The 5,786-nt window shown below is 61.7% G+C and overlaps 1 long non-coding RNA gene across 1 annotated transcript in view; it reads right to left on the bottom strand.

Moving 5' to 3' along the window:
* Nucleotides 1-471: 471 nt before the first annotated feature.
* Nucleotides 472-5,786, bottom strand: part of LOC102254857 — an 11,938-nt gene continuing 6,623 nt past the window's right edge. The window contains exon 4 of the long non-coding RNA XR_001361383.1: nucleotides 472-897. This is a non-coding gene — a long non-coding RNA (uncharacterized LOC102254857). The remainder of the gene's footprint in view (nucleotides 898-5,786) is intronic.

Below are 5,786 nucleotides of genomic sequence, written 5' to 3'. Positions count from 1 at the left end.
CTCTATCTAATTTCCTTCTCTTTTGAGTACAAATCCCATGGAACTGCCTGATGAGTCTTGGTAAAATGTGACTCTGATGATATCATTCTTATTCTACCCCTTTGCCCTCTGTTCTTTTTTAAAGTGTTGAAAGTCTTATTGTTGCTAAGGTGACCATATAATTTATTATCCAAACCACAGGACTTTTGAGAGTGAAACGAGGTGTTCTTAGCAGTTATGCAGGCACCAGCGATGCGGGTTAATACGGCCTTGAGAACACCAGGACGGTGGCCGTCCTTTGCCTACCGATTACAGACAAGAACATTGCGCTCTCCATTGCTGTTCTCATAGCGATGACAGCTTTCTCTTTCATCGGTTCTCTCTCTGACCGTCAGTGGTGGCATTTCTTCTTCTCTATCCAATGATCCTACTTTGTGTTTCCCTTCCTCTCTAAAATCAATAAAACATATTTTTTAAAAACACGTTGAAGAGCCTTAATACATTTTAGTTTAATAAAGTTCTGGAAAAGAAATCTTCTGGAAGAAGCTCTTGATCTTCAGACTAAGAAAGGCCTTTTCCATTCAAAGTGGTTTTCTTTCTCGGCTGCAACCCAGATAGAATTAAACAGTGAAGTTCTGGAAATGTATAGAGGGAAACATGGGCCTCGTTTCCTTTGGAGTCTTCAGATACAACGAAATGATGTCTGCACTCACTGCTCAGGGAGAGTTCACTTTTACATCGTTTCCCCTATTTGCCTGCCTTCCCCAAAAGACAAAGGAAATACCGGAGCTTCCCTGGGTGACATGCGGGTTTACTTATTATCCAAGAAGTCAGATATGCTCAAGTCGTGAGTGTGAACCTTGGCTGCACATCAGAGGCAACTGAGGATTGGTTGGCACTCGGATGTCCCAGCTGCACCTGACGGAGGAAATCAGGGCCTCTGTTATTATTAGTATTTAAAGAAGGAATCTTTTACAGATCCCCACCCAAGGATATGTTTATTGATTAGAGAGAGACAGAGAGAGAGAGACATCAACCAGCTGCCTCCGTTAAGGAGAAGGAAGAAATAAAGGGGAACCTGGAGAGTAACAGCCTCGTAAGACACGTTGGCTTCCTTCACGGAAAGGACTGCACTCGGGTCAGGAGACCTGCAGTGGCTGAGAAGCTGGAAGGCAGCGAGAGTCCGAGGGCAGTTATTTGGGGAGCGGGGGGTGGGGGCGTCCGCTGCCAATCAGCGTGTAAAGGGCTTCTGAAATGGCCAGCGGTCTTTTTTCTTTTTAAATATATTTTTATTGATTTCAGAGAGGAAGGGAGAGGGATAGAGAGATAGAAACATCAATGATGAGAGAGAATCATTGATCGGCTGCCTCCTGCAAGCCCCCTACTAGGGATCGAGCCCACAACCCAGGCATGTGCTCTTGGGAATCGAACTTCTGTTACTTCTAATGTGTTCAGTGTGTGATGTGGGGGAGGAAGGGGACATGTGGGGCATGGAATTTGCAGTGTGCGCCTTCTGGGTAAACCACATAGAAAAGCTTATCAGTCCTGCTCATTTCCGATCACTGGTGATTCTTCCTGGGACTGGCCAGAGTCCGACTTTGTGCTCCCTGTTGAAAAAAAACAGTTGTGGGGGGGGGGGGGGGGGGGGGGGGCTTGGTCCTAAGAGCACCCACGACTCCACAGGAGTCCTGACTGCAGCTGCCTGGCTGGGACACCGGGAGCTCGGCTAACCCCTCTCATCCATTTTCCTCTCCTGCCTTCTCATTGTGACCATTAAGTGACTCATCAGCGTTCTTAGTGTAGACCTGGCACACAGGAAGTGCCCAGTACAAGGTGGTTAGATAATAATAATACTGGTTCCGGTTATGATCACCCATCCGGTTATTAGGATGCTGCCGGTGTGGATAGAAGTGAACCAGGAGGCAGATTTCTTCTTTAAAAGAGGAAAACGAGGTGGCTGCAGAGAGCGTAGCTTCACAAGCCTTCCCGCGAGCCCTCCCCAGGGGACGCCCATGGCCGCGTCGCCTTCTCCATTCACTCTTCCTCCTCCACACTGAGCACTCAACCAACTTCCACCCAAATCCACTCTCCTCCTCCTCCCTGAGCCCCTCTCCTCCCTGCTCCTCCCTGAGCCCTCTCCTCCCTCCTTCTCCCTGAGCCCCTCTCCCCCCTGCTCCTCCCTGAGCCCTCTCCTCCCTCCTTCTCCCTGAGCCCCTCTCCCCCCTGCTCCTCCCTGAGCCCTCTCCTCCCTCCTTCTCCCTGAGCCCCTCTCCCCCCTGCTCCTCCCTGAGCCCTCTCCTCCCTCCTTCTCCCTGAGCCCCTCTCCCCCCTGCTCCTCCCTGAGCCCTCTCCTCCCTCCTTCTCCCTGAGCCCCTCTCCCCCCTGCTCCTCCCTGAGCCCTCTCCTCCCTCCTTCTCCCTGAGCCCCTCTCCCCCCTGCTCCTCCCTGAGCCCTCTCCTCCCTCCTTCTCCCTGAGCCCCTCTCCCCCCTGCTCCTCCCTGAGCCCTCTCCTCCCTCCTTCTCCCTGAGCCCCTCTCCCCCCTGCTCCTCCCTGAGCCCTCTCCTCCCTCCTTCTCCCTGAGCCCCTCTCCCCCCTGCTCCTCCCTGAGCCCTCTCCTCCCTCCTTCTCCCTGAGCCCCTCTCCCCCCTGCTCCTCCCTGAGCCCTCTCCTCCCTCCTTCTCCCTGAGCCCCTCTCCCCCCTGCTCCTCCCTGAGCCCTCTCCTCCCTCCTTCTCCCTGAGCCCCTCTCCCCCCTGCTCCTCCCTGAGCCCTCTCCTCCCTCCTTCTCCCTGAGCCCCTCTCCCCCCTGCTCCTCCCTGAGCCCTCTCCTCCCTCCTTCTCCCTGAGCCCCTCTCCCCCCTGCTCCTCCCTGAGCCCTCTCCTCCCTCCTTCTCCCTGAGCCCCTCTCCCCCCTGCTCCTCCCTGAGCCCTCTCCTCCCTCCTTCTCCCTGAGCCCCTCTCCCCCCTGCTCCTCCCTGAGCCCTCTCCTCCCTCCTTCTCCCTGAGCCCCTCTCCCCCCTGCTCCTCCCTGAGCCCTCTCCTCCCTCCTTCTCCCTGAGCCCCTCTCCCCCCTGCTCCTCCCTGAGCCCTCTCCTCCCTCCTTCTCCCTGAGCCCCTCTCCCCCCTGCTCCTCCCTGAGCCCTCTCCTCCCTCCTTCTCCCTGAGCCCCTCTCCCCCCTGCTCCTCCCTGAGCCCTCTCCTCCCTCCTTCTCCCTGAGCCCCTCTCCCCCCTGCTCCTCCCTGAGCCCTCTCCTCCCTCCTTCTCCCTGAGCCCCTCTCCCCCCTGCTCCTCCCTGAGCCCTCTCCTCCCTCCTTCTCCCTGAGCCCCTCTCCCCCCTGCTCCTCCCTGAGCCCTCTCCTCCCTCCTTCTCCCTGAGCCCCTCTCCCCCCTGCTCCTCCCTGAGCCCTCTCCTCCCTCCTTCTCCCTGAGCCCCTCTCCCCCCTGCTCCTCCCTGAGCCCTCTCCTCCCTCCTTCTCCCTGAGCCCCTCTCCCCCCTGCTCCTCCCTGAGCCCTCTCCTCCCTCCTTCTCCCTGAGCCCCTCTCCCCCCTGCTCCTCCCTGAGCCCTCTCCTCCCTCCTTCTCCCTGAGCCCCTCTCCCCCCTGCTCCTCCCTGAGCCCTCTCCTCCCTCCTTCTCCCTGAGCCCCTCTCCCCCCTGCTCCTCCCTGAGCCCTCTCCTCCCTCCTTCTCCCTGAGCCCCTCTCCCCCCTGCTCCTCCCTGAGCCCTCTCCTCCCTCCTTCTCCCTGAGCCCCTCTCCCCCCTGCTCCTCCCTGAGCCCTCTCCTCCCTCCTTCTCCCTGAGCCCCTCTCCCCCCTGCTCCTCCCTGAGCCCTCTCCTCCCTCCTTCTCCCTGAGCCCCTCTCCCCCCTGCTCCTCCCTGAGCCCTCTCCTCCCTCCTTCTCCCTGAGCCCCTCTCCCCCCTGCTCCTCCCTGAGCCCTCTCCTCCCTCCTTCTCCCTGAGCCCCTCTCCCCCCTGCTCCTCCCTGAGCCCTCTCCTCCCTCCTTCTCCCTGAGCCCCTCTCCCCCCTGCTCCTCCCTGAGCCCTCTCCTCCCTCCTTCTCCCTGAGCCCCTCTCCCCCCTGCTCCTCCCTGAGCCCTCTCCTCCCTCCTTCTCCCTGAGCCCCTCTCCCCCCTGCTCCTCCCTGAGCCCTCTCCTCCCTCCTTCTCCCTGAGCCCCTCTCCCCCCTGCTCCTCCCTGAGCCCTCTCCTCCCTCCTTCTCCCTGAGCCCCTCTCCCCCCTGCTCCTCCCTGAGCCCTCTCCTCCCTCCTTCTCCCTGAGCCCCTCTCCCCCCTGCTCCTCCCTGAGCCCTCTCCTCCCTCCTTCTCCCTGAGCCCCTCTCCCCCCTGCTCCTCCCTGAGCCCTCTCCTCCCTCCTTCTCCCTGAGCCCCTCTCCCCCCTGCTCCTCCCTGAGCCCTCTCCTCCCTCCTTCTCCCTGAGCCCCTCTCCCCCCTGCTCCTCCCTGAGCCCTCTCCTCCCTCCTTCTCCCTGAGCCCCTCTCCCCCCTGCTCCTCCCTGAGCCCTCTCCTCCCTCCTTCTCCCTGAGCCCCTCTCCCCCCTGCTCCTCCCTGAGCCCTCTCCTCCCTCCTTCTCCCTGAGCCCCTCTCCCCCCTGCTCCTCCCTGAGCCCTCTCCTCCCTCCTTCTCCCTGAGCCCCTCTCCCCCCTGCTCCTCCCTGAGCCCTCTCCTCCCTCCTTCTCCCTGAGCCCCTCTCCCCCCTGCTCCTCCCTGAGCCCTCTCCTCCCTCCTTCTCCCTGAGCCCCTCTCCCCCCTGCTCCTCCCTGAGCCCTCTCCTCCCTCCTTCTCCCTGAGCCCCTCTCCCCCCTGCTCCTCCCTGAGCCCTCTCCTCCCTCCTTCTCCCTGAGCCCCTCTCCCCCCTGCTCCTCCCTGAGCCCTCTCCTCCCTCCTTCTCCCTGAGCCCCTCTCCCCCCTGCTCCTCCCTGAGCCCTCTCCTCCCTCCTTCTCCCTGAGCCCCTCTCCCCCCTGCTCCTCCCTGAGCCCTCTCCTCCCTCCTTCTCCCTGAGCCCCTCTCCCCCCTGCTCCTCCCTGAGCCCTCTCCTCCCTCCTTCTCCCTGAGCCCCTCTCCCCCCTGCTCCTCCCTGAGCCCTCTCCTCCCTCCTTCTCCCTGAGCCCCTCTCCCCCCTGCTCCTCCCTGAGCCCTCTCCTCCCTCCTTCTCCCTGAGCCCCTCTCCCCCCTGCTCCTCCCTGAGCCCTCTCCTCCCTCCTTCTCCCTGAGCCCCTCTCCCCCCTGCTCCTCCCTGAGCCCTCTCCTCCCTCCTTCTCCCTGAGCCCCTCTCCCCCCTGCTCCTCCCTGAGCCCTCTCCTCCCTCCTTCTCCCTGAGCCCCTCTCCCCCCTGCTCCTCCCTGAGCCCTCTCCTCCCTCCTTCTCCCTGAGCCCCTCTCCCCCCTGCTCCTCCCTGAGCCCTCTCCTCCCTCCTTCTCCCTGAGCCCCTCTCCCCCCTGCTCCTCCCTGAGCCCTCTCCTCCCTCCTTCTCCCTGAGCCCCTCTCCCCCCTGCTCCTCCCTGAGCCCTCTCCTCCCTCCTTCTCCCTGAGCCCCTCTCCCCCCCCCCCCCGGAGCCACTCTCCTCCGTCCTCCCTGAGCCACTCTCATGAATTCTATGCTCCTCAGTTGGCCTGGTGTCTGCCTGTCCTCAGTTCTCTGCTCTCCAGGGGGAGGGACCCTCGGGCACCGCCAGCTGTCACTGGTCACTGAAGCTGCTGTGTGTGCGGAGCCACTGGGGTGAGTGACACGCGTGGGAGGCAGGAGAGCCCGGCGGTTCGGAGCAGGTTCTGTCCAGGACCACGCACGC

Source organism: Myotis brandtii, unplaced genomic scaffold (assembly GCF_000412655.1).
Source record: "Myotis brandtii unplaced genomic scaffold, ASM41265v1 scaffold1671, whole genome shotgun sequence".
In the NCBI taxonomy this organism is placed as follows: Eukaryota; Metazoa; Chordata; class Mammalia; order Chiroptera; family Vespertilionidae; genus Myotis; species Myotis brandtii.
The sequence above is the reverse complement of the archived record's forward strand: the minus strand, read 5'-3'. Positions and strand labels throughout refer to the sequence as shown.